Source organism: Phoca vitulina, unplaced genomic scaffold, assembly GCF_004348235.1.
Source record: "Phoca vitulina isolate PV1807 unplaced genomic scaffold, GSC_HSeal_1.0 scaffold6, whole genome shotgun sequence".
NCBI lineage: Eukaryota > Metazoa > Chordata > Mammalia > Carnivora > Phocidae > Phoca > Phoca vitulina.
The window spans coordinates 46,044,337-46,059,606 of NW_022589709.1; the positions used below are offsets into that span (position 1 = coordinate 46,044,337).

At 38.4% G+C, this 15,270-nt stretch overlaps 1 pseudogene; it reads left to right on the forward strand.

The window, feature by feature from the left end:
• Positions 1-2,965: 2,965 nt before the first annotated feature.
• LOC116632015 lies at positions 2,966-3,844 on the forward strand (annotated as a pseudogene).
• The last annotated feature ends 11,426 nt before the right edge of the window (positions 3,845-15,270 follow it).

A 15,270-nucleotide genomic window follows, 5' to 3' on the forward strand; every position in this document is an offset into this window, starting at 1 on the left:
ATGTCCAAAAGAATTGAAAGTAAGGATTTCAAACACTCATGTTCATAAAAGTATTATTGCAATAGTCAAAAAGTGGAAGCAATCCAAGTGTCCAACAACAGATGGATGGATAAACAAAATGTGGTATGTACATACAATGGAATATCACTTAGCCTTAGAAAGGAAGGAGATTCTGACACATATTACAACATGGATGAACCTTGAGGGCATCATGCCACATGAAATAAGTCAGTCACAAGGAGACAAATACTGTAGGATTCCACATATATGGGGGCATTTAGAGTAGTCAAATTCATAGAAACAGAGTAGAATGGTGCTTCTCAGGGACTAGGAGGAGGGGGAAATGGGGAGTTGTTTAATGAGTACAGAGTTTCAGTTTTGTGAGACGAAAAAGTTCTAGAGATTGGTTGCACAACAATGTGAAATATGCTTAACAATACTGAACTATATACTTAAAAATGGTTAAGATGATAAATTTTATGTTATGTGTATTTTACCACAATTTAAAAAAAATTAGGACGATTAAAAAAAAACAGAACTGTGATTGCAAACTATAGTTCTTTAGTCAAATACTAAGGACTTCCTTTTTTTCTTTTTCTACGATATTTTAAATAGATTACTCATAGAAACATTTTTCTAGAAATTTTTCCTCAGGCAAGGGAAACAAAAAGTAAAAATAAACTTTTGGGACTATACCAAAATAAAAAGCTTTTGCAGAGTGGAGGAAGCCATCAACAAAACAATGCAGCAACCTACTGAATGGGAGAAGATATTTACAAATGATATATCTGAGGGGCGCCTGGGTGGCTCAGTCGGTTAAGCATCCGACTCTTGATTTCGGCTCAGGTCATGGTCTCAGTGTCGTGAGATTGAGCCCCATGGCCAAGCTCCACACTCAGCGGGGAGTCTGCTTGAGATTCTCTCCCTTGCCTTCAGCCCCTTTCCCCCCGCACCTGTTTTCTCTCTCTCTCTAAAACAAATAAATAAATCTTTAAAAAAACCACAAATGATATATCTGATAAATGGCTAATACCAAAAATATATAAAGAATTTATACAACTCAACACATACAAAAAAACCAAATAATCCAATTAAAAATGGGCAGAGGACCTGAATAGACATTTTTTCCAAAGAAGACATGCAGATGGCCAACAGACACATGAAAAAATGCTCAACATCACTAATCACCAGGGAAATGCAAGTCAAAACCACAATGAGATATCACCTTATACCTGTCAGAATGGCAGGTATCAAAAAGAGAAGAAATAACAAGTGTTGGTGAGGATGTGGAGAAAAAAGGAACCCTCATCCTTTGGTGGGAATGCAAACTGGTGCAGCCACTGTGGAAAGTAGTATGGAGGTTCCACAGAAAAATTAACAATAGAATTACCACATAATCCAAAGCTTTACTAGTGGACAGCTACCCAAAGAATACAAAAACACTAATTCAAGAAGATACAGGCACCCCTCCATTTATTGCAGCATCATTTAAAACAGCCAAGATACAGAAGCAACCCAAGTGTCCATCCATAGATGAACGGATAAATAAGAGTGGTATATGCACACAGTGGAATATTGCTCAGCCATAAAAAGGAATGAGATCTTGCCATTTGCAACAACATGGATAGACATGCTAAGTGAAATAAGTCATACAGAGAAAGACAAACACCATATGATGTCACTCATGTGTAAAATTTAAGAAACAGATGAAAAAAAGAAAAAGAAAAACAGAAACAAACAGAAAAACAGACTCCTAAATACAGAGAACAAACTGGTGGTTGCCAGAAAAGATGTGGGTAGGGGGAAGAATAAAATAAATAAAGGGGATTAAGGGTACACTTACTGTGCTGAGCACTGAGGAATGTGTAGAATTATTAAATCATTTATACTGTACACCTGAAAGTAATATAATACCATATGCTAATTATACTTCAATAAAAAAAGATGTACCATTCTAAAAAATAAGTAACCTCCCATAAGATATTATAGAATAAAATATGAACAAAGATAAAAGGTCAATGACAAAAATGCTAAACAGACTACCATAGTCTACAGGATAATAATGAAAGCAAAGTTGGTGAATGAAGTAGAAAGAGAACTCGTCAATAGAAATGGTAATGAGCTACTTTGTGGAACATTAATATGTGATCTCAGCAAGCAGAGCATACAATACAATGTGGGCTCCTCTTATTTTCTTTCAGGTCTTTTATCATTAATATGAACATTCAACAAGTTTGTAAAATACTGGTGAGAATAAATTCTTTTTATTCAGTATACCTGCCAACAGACATTTTAAATGATAAGAAATCCTTCAGGCAACTAGAACCCTTTTGGAAAATACTATTCACATTCTTTCTGTTGAAATCTTACCACAAATGCTAAAGGACTAAAACATATGTGAGGAATTTTCTAATGGCAAGTGAGTGGCCTGTTCTCTGCTACTATGGTTCAGAGTCACCCCTGAAATTGAACAACCCCTGGGCCATTAATACAGCTTCATTGCTGAGGCCGTGGTCCAAGAAAACTCGAGTGCTGGTGTATGCCCCACCATTCAGGAAACCAAGTGGAATCTCTACCTAGTTGCCTTCCAGAAGGCTGTTACTGTAGATTCTGGAACCTGATCCCCTATGCTTGAGACACTCCCAAATACCTCAAGGTTGGCTTAAATGCACCAATTCCTATTTTTCTTCTCCATAGGCATTATAAATATCTACTTAAATATATAACTTTCTAAGGAAAATCAAATATGAGATAATTTTAAATTAATCTGTCTTGATATGCTTGACCAGCAAGATGGAATCTGACTTTTCCACTAATTTTGGAAATCTAGGAAATGAACCCTAATTGCATACAGTAAAATAGTTCACCCAATCAACCTTTGAAAAGTTTTTTGTTTATTTGTTTAAATCTAGGGTTAGGAGCCTCAGTCAGACAGGTGGGAGACACTTTTGGAAGCAAAAGCACAATGGCTACCCAAGGAGAACCCCAAGTCCAGTTCAAACTTGTACTGGTTGGCGATGGTGGTACTGGAAAAACTATGTTAGTGAAATGCCATCTGACTGGTGAATTTGAGAAGTATGTAGCCACCTTGGGTGTTGAGGTCCGTCCCCTTGTGTTCCATACCAACAGAGGACCTATTAAGTTCAATGTATGGAGTACAGCTGGTCAGGAGAAATTTGGTGGGCTGAGAGATGGCTATTACATCCAAGCAGGGTGCCATTATAATGTTGGATGTAACATCAAGGGTTACATACAAGAATGTGCCTAACTGGCATAGAGATCCGGTATAAGTATGGGAAAACATCCCCATGGTGCTGTGTGGCAACAAAGTGGACACTAAGGACAGGAAAGTTAAGGCAAAATCTATGGTCTTCCACTGAAAGAAGAACCTTTAGTACTATGACATTTCTGCCAAAAGTAACTGCAACTTTGAAAAGTCTTTCCTGTGGCTTGCTAGAAAATTAATTGGAGACCCTAACTTGGAGTTTGTCGCCATGCCTGCTCTTGCCCCACCAGAGGTTGTCATGGAGCTAGCTTTGGCAGCACGGTATGAGCACGATTTAGACTTGCTGAGACAACTGCTCTCCTGGATGAGGATGATGACCTGCGAGAAAGTGCACCTGCAGCCCAGCGTCAGAAGTCTGGTTTTCTAGGCCAGTATCCATGGTATCAGTGGTGCAAGGTGCTTGCCACTGATTATATAGCTGAGCACAACATGTACTTCATCTTGGGGATGCTGAAGGAGATGAATGGGCTACAGAGTGCACGTGGCAGTTTAAAAGGACCTTCATTTTTTTGGACCTGTATATTTAGATGTTTTGGAACGCAGTTGCTTCCTTCCTGAGTTTCAGATGTAAGACTACTATAGCCACATCACAATATCCAGTGGTGAAATCTCATTTATCCCTGTCATTCCCATTCCTTTTTGTTAAGAATCAGCATAAAGTTGTATTTCAAATATCTAAACAAAAATAAATGAATAAAAATAAAATAAATCTAGGGTTAGGAAAAGATGTGACTTCTCCTGTGTGTCTGCCTTGACCCTGGTGGAGAGGGTTGGTCAGAGTTTAACCCACACTGGCTAGTGCTGGTCTCAGGACTGATAAGTGCCCAAATAGACCTACTATGAGCCCAGATTAAGGACAGCAGTGGCAGAGTCTCTGATTCCTAAGAGACTTTTAAACATGGTTATCATTCTTTTTTTCATTCTTTTTCATTTGTATTTAAATGTTTAAAACATTACAATTTTAGAGGCCCAATGAAAGTTCCAACTTAGTGCCATGTTTATGTATTTGTTGTTATTTGAAATGTTACTTACATCTCACCCAAAGAAAAATACAATGGGGTTTTATGTTATTTGGTTAGAATTTCCTGAGTCTCTAAGGGAATTGGAATTAGGGTTGGCAGTTTAAACAATACATCCTGTATAAAAGTTATAGCACAATGAAGGCATCTATAGAGACTGAGTCCACACACCACAAAGGCTACAAATCTCTACCAGGAAGGTCAGCATGTCTGTACCCAAAGATCTTCAGTGACCTTCCTGAAATATCTAGTTCTTTTCCTTTGAAGAAAATGCTTCACGAGGTAGAGATGTGCCAGTGTCTCATGCAATGCGTGAGTTGCTGTGGTAAGTGATCCCCTTTTTCTCTTATGGAACAAGTAATGCATTGTAACCCCTAACAGAAAACTCCAGCTGTCCCTTTACACGCCAGTCTTTTGGCAAAGGTTCAGATTTTTTTCCCCCTTGAATAGTCATAATTCATAGAGAGAGAGCCAGACACACAGATTTCTTTTTTCAACTGACTTTGTGTTTCTTTGGCTATCTTATCCCTAATTGCTCCCTGCAAACCCACCCCTCCATGCTGGTAAACTAGAGGGAACCAGTTTCATGAACCAGTAAATACAAGATTTAAACATTCACTCTGTGAGACATATACAACATTTACTGCCAATTTTGATTCAAGTAGAGAGGAAAATTGCGTAAGTCGGTTATTAGGAGCTGCAGGTGTGCCTGGAGAGGGAGAAGGCTTCTTATTCAGGAACTATAGATAATCCCTCTTATAAAACTTCCCTAGTTGTAAAATATTTTTTTCTCATCCCTTTGGGAAATGCTGTAAGCAGGAAATCGCATATGTGTATTAAAAGTGAGGTGATAAGCCAATTTTACCAGACTCTACTTTCAGGAAATGACTGTGAATTTTGAAATTTTGTTGACTCTTCAAAAATTTCTGATTTACTTGAACTCAATCTTAACCAATTCACACTATATGTGATTAACTTATTTTGTGCGCATGTCTTTTTACATGCCTGCAGATAAGCTTCCACAAAACTAATGTCATTTGAATTGGCAGGAAGTCTTTATTTCCTGTCCTGAAGTGTACTGTAAATGAGAACATCTGAGCAAAGGCCTCATCCTTCGTTTTTTTTCTCTTTTTTCTTTTGTCTACTGAGCTGTGCGTTATAACTTCTCATTAAAGCAAGGGCACCCATGTACAAGGAGAACTAAGTGGGGCCCCATTTGTGAACATTTTTAAGAAGAAAAGTTTTTTGTTTTTTTTTTTTCTTACATAGCTGACCTAAGGTAGGTCAGGGTTTGAGGAATAACTATATTTTGAATGACCACAATGCCCCAGACCCTGTGCTGGGTGTTGTAGGCACAGTTCCCACCCTCAGGGAGCTTACAATCTCACAGGCAGAGCAAGGTTTACACATCTCCCAGATATATGGCTGCAGAGAGTAGGGTGTATTCAAGGGCCCAAATGAATGGAGCAGATGGAATGATCTATGTGTGCTGCAGAAAGAACTGGTAGGCAAGGTTGGGCTGAGGGATTAGATGTGACTAGGCGAGAATAAAATTTGGCTTCCAGGATGGACATAGCTTAGATTGTCAAAAGGTATTCAATACAGAGGTGAAAACATAAGCCAAGGGCAAGTAGTTCTGGTGTTTTGGAGGTTGTGAGGAGCGAAATAAAGGTCCATGTGGAGCTTGGATACCAGGCAGAGGAGTTTGTACTTTATTACATGGGCAACAGAGAACCTACTGAGGAGTCCAAAGCCAGTGGTTGACACAGATATGGACCTTATTCTGATCCAGTCTAGACTTGAACTTTCTAGCCTCTATATCCTATGTCTTTGCAGAAGCCTGTTTGGGACCCTATCCTGTGCCTCCCAGATTCCCAACTACTGGGAATGCTGTCAGCAAACAGAGCTCAGTTGTAAGCCCTCTTTGGGAATTGCTGCAGCTAAAGAGAGTGGCCCCTGCTAAGGGCAGCCCACATCTAAAAAGTGGTTAATGAGGTAAGAGTGGGTATAAAGGTCTCACTCCCTTGCTCCCATTTGGGAAGTCTCTGAGGGTTATCCTGGCATTAGTGTCCCCCCACAGGGTCTGCCCAGGCCTTGTAACTTGTCTGCAGCCCTGTTTCTCTGTTTGTTCGATCTGGCTTCCTTCCCTCCCCTTCTATAGTCATTGATCCCAAGAGGACTGCCTGACAACCCTCCTGCATATTCATTTCCATCCTTGAATCTGCTTTGCAGACAACCCAACCTGCAACGAGGTTGAGGTAATCTTCCCCTATGCCCACAAGTCACTGACAAAGCTTCTGGGTAAGTTTCTTGGGAAGTATTCAGCCACTGCACTGCCCAGTCTTGTGGCAAATTGACAATTATGTTTATCTCTAGAAGAACTAACAGGTATTTATTAAACGCTTCTAGTTTTCGAGGCACTATACTGGACAATCGAGGCACTATACTGGACAACAACTGGACTAATTTGGCACAGACATGACACCACGGAAATATCTATTTCTGAGGCACAGAAATAACACCACAAATAGCTTGTAATGGCTGAAATGAGCTGTATACACAGTGAGACTAGAGGAAGTCAAGGCCAACGTAGGTGTTAAAGAAAAAGTTATTCATGACACCTGTTAAAATTTTAAGGCAGACTTTATTCAGGACTATTGCCATAGCTATAGGGATTACTGCAATGGGCTTTTGCAGTAGGAGGAAGGGAGAGAGATCAGGCTTAATTCCAAATACAACAAGGAAAAGTGGGGATTTATAGCCAAGGAGCAGAATGAGGGATTTGATACATGAAAATTACTAAGAGGTGGGATAATTTTTTTTTTCTAAACTGACCAAACAGGATTCTTGCTGAAGGCAGGCCAGCATGATCAGATAATACTTGGCGGCGGGGGGGCGGGCAAGATGAGGAATTTGGTCAGATATGGAGGGTGATCAAATAGTATGGTAGGGGATTTTGGCTAAACTGACTTAGCAAGATTCTTTCTAAAACTGGACTCTAAAGGATGAAGACAGAAGCCCAAGACCAAGGAATCTTTGTCAGGGTTGGGATGATCAGGGAAGGGTTCATGGAAGACCTTGTGAGAAGAAATGGTTCAGAAGAGACCAAGAGTAGGGAAATATGGGGGATTCTTACAAAGGATATATAGTGAGCAGAACTGAGAAACTTGAGAGACACACGCTTGAAATCAATAAATCTGTCAGGACTCAAGTGATTATCTCGGAAAAAAAAATTAAGAGGTAAGGCTGGAAAAAGTGGAGCGCTATTGTGTAGGCACTAGTTGGTATCCTAAAAAGTGACATCTTTCCCCAAAGCCTCCCCAGAGGGTACAGTATCCTCAGCTAGTGACTAACTGACACTGGGTGGGTGGTTTTTGGTTTTTTTTGGTTTTGGTTTTTAACATACTCAAGAACTGGAAAAGTAATAGGGAAACAGCAGGCCCAAGACAATGTTGAGAGCTTGGAACCAAAGAAGGTGACCATATCCAGAGACTCACCCATTATTAAGAAGACAATTCTTTCTAAAAGGATTCCTTTCAGCTTTATTCTCTCTAGGTTCTGAGGAAGAAGAAAACTATAGCACAGAAAGTTTTACAATTTGCATAACTATGGATGCTCAGCTATTAAATAGTAAAGCTGTGATTTGAACCCTGGCTCCCTGACTTCACAGCCCCACATACTTAACTATTATACAATATTACTTTCAGCTGGAGTCCTTACAATAATTGTAGTGAAAGGAGAGGTGGGAATTCAAAACTAGTATTTTCCTTCCCAGGTAATCAACAAGTGAGTTACTCCTTTCCTCTATTCTGAATATATTTGTTCTAAATTTTAGTTTCTATATACCCCTAGATGATTTTCTTATTCATAATGCTAGTTTGGCATTATGCTTTATAGTTCTATCTTAAGACCCTGACTCTGTCTCACAGCCCATTTCTCTATGTACTTTATTAACTTCAATTTTCACTATAGATTTTCTAGATTAAATCCTCAAAAGGAAATACATTTGGTCTAACTAGCTCACCTTTTAGGATTAGACAATGTCATCAGTTATTGTCAGAAATTGATGTACTTGGGCCATATGTCCGCTCCTGATCCAATAAGCTGCAGTTACTAGTGAAGTTTTTCAGGATACGTAAAACAGGGCTAAGCAGGCATAAAAGGCTGAGGGTGTGGAAAATTTCCTTGTGAGATAGGTAAGGTAGGCATTGTAGTCAGCCTGAATCCAAAAGGATAAAGCCACAAAGGGATATTATTCAATACTAGGTGGAAATTTCTTTTTACCTTTAATTCCTTCAGAAGAATTGGGAGGGGAGGAGCACAATCCCAGCGTTAAGGCTTCTACTACCTGCCTGCTCCCCTACCACCAGCCCCTTAAAAGAGGTGCAGTATAGTCTCCAGAATACTTAGCTTTATCTAGCTTAGTGTTTTGACAATCAAATACTTGTCTAAATCTGAAAGCAGAAAGATTAAGTAGAAAAAAAATTTTAACCTTCTTTCTTTAGTAAATTTTTTATTTTGTCAGAGATGAATAATGATTTGGGCAGGATTAGGCAAATTCTAAACTTGAGGTGGAAATCCATTCAATGAACCCAATGCAGGCAAACTTTCTTCACAAATAGCTGCTGCCAACTCTTTACAATCTCATGATCCTACATAATTTACATTCCTGCATAAACATCTTATTTTTGCCACCACTGAACCATTTTCAAATTCTTTTTACTTAACCTAATAATCTAAACCTTGATATCAAGCATAATTCCTAAACCATGACTAAAACTATTTGAAGCAGCACGGTCTAATATAAACTATGGAAAGAACTATTGATGCTAACAGAAATCACTTTCAAAATACAATTCTTGTAGTGGTGAAACTACAAATTAGCTAGACAGATGTGCATCCATAGGTAGAGGTTAACTGAAAAGTATGTTTTATCAAAACTGCCATATTTCCTGCAGTTTGATTATAGTTAAACCAGGGTTCTCAACTGGTGACAATTTTACCTTTAGGAGACATTTGGCGATGTGTGGAGACATCTTTTGTTGCCACAGTGGAGGCTGGGGTTAGAAGGCATACTGTCATCTAGCAAGTAGAGGTTAAGGGGGCTGCTAAACATGCTGCAATGCACAGGACAGCGCCCACAACAAAGAATCATCCAGCTCCGAATGTAACAGTGCCAAAACTGCCAATAAACTACAAAAGGAATCTGAAAGCGTCTGATAGAGCAATAAGAATTGCTCTGATTCCCTAAATGACTGAATGGAACAGAGTGGCCCTCCTATCCTAGTACTTATTATGTACAAGAGAAATAAATTTGTATGTTCTTTGAGCCACTATATATTGGGGCCTCTTTGTTATAGCAATTTAGCCTTCACCTGACCTGGGACACATGGTCTGTTTTTCTGGTAGCGATTTTAATCATTGGTGGTGTTGGTGGGAGTGGTTTTCAGGGCAATAAAGAGCAAATATGGGCTTAAGAGGACTGGGAACTGGGGTGCCTGGGTGGCTCAGTCGGTTAAGAGTCTGCCTTTGGCTCAGGTTATAATCCCAGAGTCCTGGGATAGAGTCCCACATCGGGCTCCCTGCTCATTGGGGAGTCTGCTTCTCCCTCTGCCCCTTCCCCTCCCCATGTTCTCTCTCTCAAATAAATAAATAAAATCTTTTAAAAAAATAAAAAGAGGACTGGGAACTGAGCAGTTTATCTGCTAAGGTATTGTGAACAACTGATCTTCATTTATTCATTCAGTAAACATTTATTGAACCTATACTATGTGCTGGAAATAAGAAGTAAGAATAAATATTCCCCAGTGATCAATTTTTTTTTTTGGAAAAGTAAACATAATATGTGCAGTATGTTCTCTATTAAAAAGATGACAATAGTGATCTTCATACTTCCCCCTCTCTGCCAATTTATTCAAGATCTAGGTATATAAATCGAAATGTGCTAGGCTCAAAGAAACAACTTTATGAGGAAATGGCTAGGTGAAAGATGCAAACTGAAAGGCCCTGGGCCATGTAGGTAAAAATTAGAGTAAGTGGAGTGGGTGGAACTGTGTCAATCTGGAAAGTACAAGACCCTTCTAAAGTGTTGGGCAGCTCCCTTGGCTCTAATGTATTGATTCCACATGGAAAGACAGACTGAGATTAAGAATGAGCAGAAATAGGGATTTTTATGTGAGCATTCCCAATTTTGAAGTGTTGACAAGGTATGTAAAATATTTATTGAATTTCTTGGGCTGGTAATCAATAAGTAAATTAACACACTTATTCAATTCCAAGATATCTGGCCATTTTAGTGAACATGATACAGAGGTCTATAGTAATGGATAGGGCCATATCTAGAGATGAATACAGGTAGAAAGAAAAGTAAGTTTTTGGTTTTGTTTTTGTTTTTAGTGGGAGGAAACATGCAAGGGAAAGATCATATTTAGTATGATTTTCTAAAAACTTTCCAAATTCATTCTCAAGATTTTATTTTAGAATAATTACCCAGTCTATATTGCCAAGGCAATAGAAATGCTTTTATGAAAAACTTGCTTACAGAATAAGACTACCAAACAGTATCATTATAACATTGTAGAAATGTTCTATGTAATAGAGCAGTAATACCTTCTGAAATTTTCCTAGAAAACAAAGAAAGCCTTTAAAAATAATAATGGTTGTTTACAATTGCACCCAAAACCATAAGATACCTAAGAATAAACCTAACCAAAGAGGCAAAGGATCTGTACTCAGAAAACTATAGAATACTCATGAAAGAAACTGGGGAAGACACAAAGAAATGGAAAAACATTCCATGCTCATGGATTGGAAGAACAAATATTGTTAAAATGCCTATGCTACCCAAAGCAATCTACACATTCAATGCAATCTCTATCAAAATACCATCAACTTTTTTCAAAGAAATGGAACAAATAATTTGTATGGAACCAGAAAAGACCCCGAATAGCCAGAGGAATGTTGAAAAAGAAAACCAAAGCTGGTGGCATCACAATGCCTGACTTCAAGCTCTATTACAAAGCTATGATCATCAAGACAGTATGGTACTGGCACAAAAACAGACACATAGATCAATGGAACAGAATAGAGAGCCCAGAAATGGACTCTCCACTCTATGGTCAACTAATCATTGACAAAGCAGGAAAGAATGTCCAGTGGAAAAAAGACAGTCTCTTCAACAAATAGTGTTGGGAAAATTGGACAGCCACATGCAGAAGAATGAAACCAGATCATTTTCTTACACCATACTCAAAAATAGACTCAAAAGGGATGAATGACCTAAATGTGAGACAGGAATCCATCAAAATTCTAGAGGATTTTATATCTTGCCACTTTACTGAATTCCTGTATGAGTTCTAGCAGTTTTGGAGTGGAGTCTTTTGGGTTTTCCACATAAAGTATCATATCATCTGCAAAGAGTGAGAGTTTGACTTCTTCTTTGCCAATTCAGATGCCTTTTATTTCTTTTTGTTGTCTGATTGCTGAGTCAAGGACTTCTAGTACTATGCTGAATAGCAGTGGTGATAGTGGACATCCCTGCCGTGTTCCTGACCTTAGGGGAAAAGCTCTCAGTTTTTCCCCATTGAGTATGATATTCGTTGTGGGTTTTTCATAGATGGCTTTTATGATATTGAGGTATGTACCCTCTATCCCTACACTGTGAAGAGTTTTAATCAAGAAAGAATGCTGTACTTTGTCAAATACTTTTTCTGCATCTATTGAGAGGATCAGATGGTTCTTTTTCTTTCTTTTATTAATGTATTGTATCACATTGATTGATTTGCGGATGTTGAACCAACCTTACAGCCCAGGAATAAATCCCACTTGGTCGAGGTGAATAATCCTTTTAATGTACTGTTGGATCTATTGGCTAGTATTTTGGTGAGAATTTTTACATCCATGTTCATCAGGGACATTGGTCTGTAGTTCTCCTTTTTGATGGGGTCTTTGTCTGGGTCGATCCCATTTACAATTGCACCCAAAACCATAAGATACCTAGGAATAAATCTAACCAAAGAGGCAAAGAACCTGTACTCAGAAAACTATAGAACACTCATGAAAGAAATTGAGGAAGACACAAAGAAATGGAAAAACCTTCCATGCTCATGGATTGGAAGAACAAATATTGTGAAGATATCAATGCTACCTAGCTCAATCTACACATTTAATGCAATCTCTATCAAAATACCATCAACTTTTTTCAAAGAAATGGAACAAATAATTTGTATGGAACCAGAAAAGACCCCGAATAGCCACAGGAATGTTGAAAAAGAAAACCAAAGCTGGTGGCATCACAATGCCTGACTTCAAGCTCTATTACAAAGCTATGATCATCAAGACAGTATGGTACTGGCACAAAAACAGACACATAGATCAATGGAACAGAATAGAGAGCCCAGAAATGGACCCTCCACTCTATGGTCAACTAATCTTTGACAAAGCAGGAAAGAATGTCCAATGGAAAAAAGACAGTCTCTTCAACAAATGGTGTTGGGAAAATTGGACAGCCACATGCAGAAGAATGAAACTGGACCATTTCCTTATACCCCACACAAAAATAGACTCCACATGGATGAAAGACCTAAATGTGAGACAGGAGTCCATCAAAATCCTAGAGGAGAACACAGGCAGCAACCTCTTCAACCTCAGCCGCAGCAACTTCTTCCTAGAAACATCGCCAAAGGCAAGGGAAGCAAGGGCAAAAATGAACTATGGGGACTTCATCAAGATAAAAAGCTTTTGCACAGCAAAGGAAACAGTCGACAAAACCAAAAGACAATCGACAGAATGGGAGAAGATATTTGCAAATGACATATCAGATAAAGGGCTAGTATCCAAAATCTCTAAAGAACTTCTCAAACTCAACACCCAAAGAACAAATGATCCAATCAAGAAATGGGCAATAGACATGAACAGACATTTCTCCAAAGAAGACATCCAAATGGCCAACAGACACATGAAAAAGTGCTCAACATTGCTCGGCATCAGGGAAATCCAAACCAAAACCTCAATGAGATACCACCTCACACCAGCCAGAATGCTTAAAATTAACAAGTCAGGAAACGACAGATGCTGGCAGGGATGCGGAGAAAGGGGAACCCCCCTACATTGTTGGTGGGAATGCAAGCTGGTGCAGCCACTCTGGAAAACAGTATGGAGGTTCCTCAAAAAGTTGAAAATAGAACTACCATATGACCCAGCAATTGCACTACTGGGTATTTACCCCAAAGATACAAATGTAGTGATCCAAAGGGGCATGTGCACCCCAATGTTTATAGCAGCAGTGTCCACAATAGCTAAACTATGGAAAGAGCCCAGATGTCCATCAACAGATGAATGGGTAAAGATATATATATATATATATATATATATATATAATGGAATATTACTCAGCCTGCCTGCAGTATCAGTAGATCAAACACTCTGTAAGTCTGAATAGTGGTGCTGGCCAAGGCCCTGTAAATAGGAGACAAACTCTGACTCAAAACATGTTCCATTTCCAGCCAAGATGAACCACTGCCCCTTCCAGGGTAGAAGTGGCTCAAAGCAAACAACTTACCATCTTGATGCTGTATGCCCTTTGGTACTGTCAACTTGGACGCTGTGACAGCAGACCTTAAAATATCTGAGTATTCTCCTTTCCCTAGAATTCAGTTACATGAGTAAATGAACTCCTTTCGGAAGGGTCTGGGGAAATTATTACTCTATATATTTATTATGATGTTGGTCCTTCCTCTTGGGTACCTACCTTCTCCTATGGTCAGTGAACTCTGAGTCTAAAAATGGGCTCAGTTCCTAAAACTAGGAAAGGGACCTTGATTTTTTATTAGATCGCTGCCTTCAGGCCATCTAATCCTATCTATCCTTCATTTTTTTATTGTATTGGTTAATATCCTTGTCTGCCCATTCATCTTTCTGTGAGAGATGCTAAGTTCTGTTATCTATCTTGATAGCCCCCTCCAACCTTGCCTTTTACTGCAGTACTTGCACTGACTTTGCTTTTGTTAAGAGTCTCCACCTGACCTCTGTTATTTTAGAGCCCTCTTAACCACCTTCCCATCAAGAAGCCCAGTTATCTAACACTATCTCCTACTCTGTGTCCTGCAGAGTCACCACTGAGCTCCTCAACAATGCTGATGCCCTTCTCATCGAACAAGCTCTTATCACTTTGATAATGGACTGTCCTTTTGGCTCTATAGTTTCTGGGTCGTTGTTTCATCTAAATATTCAGAATTCTCTGAAAAAACATCACTTAGTGCCATACTTAATAACCTCTAATTGTGAGTTAGGAATTTCTAATGGAGCAGGAATAAACAAGAAAAGAAATCAATTGGATATACAAGGACTATCCATCATGGGCAAAAGCTTGGATATAATACCAAATTGCTCCTTATTATAAAACCATTATCAAATCATTATCATTACCATGATTAGTTTTACAATAATGCTTTAAAAAACATTTTATTGATGTAAGTTAATTTGTCTTATAAGAGCTTAAAGGATATACACCAAAATTTTGATCATCTCTGGATGCTAGGATTATGAGTGATTTCTTTTATTATATTTACTATAAAGTTATCCAAAATTTCTATTGTAAGCATTAATTATATACTAATTTTTTAATTAGCTTTTTTACTTAAAATTATATCAAATGTCTATTTCACAGTAAAATCAATATCCACTGGTTATATTATTCAAAGTTCTACAATGTTAAGTAAGTTTTGAATATGTTCTTTCACAATTTGATATTATAAATGTCCTCATTCATCCATCTCTCAATTGCCTTCTAGGCTATTTCTCCAAAATCTTTCATTCAAATTCCTATACATTTCTTTCATCAGTTTTTAAATTATTTGTTAATCAAAACAACAAAAATAATAATGGCTAACATGTACACAGCTTTAAAATGAACTAGGCACTACGGGAGCTTCAGACATTTTACATGTTGTTATCTATAACCACATT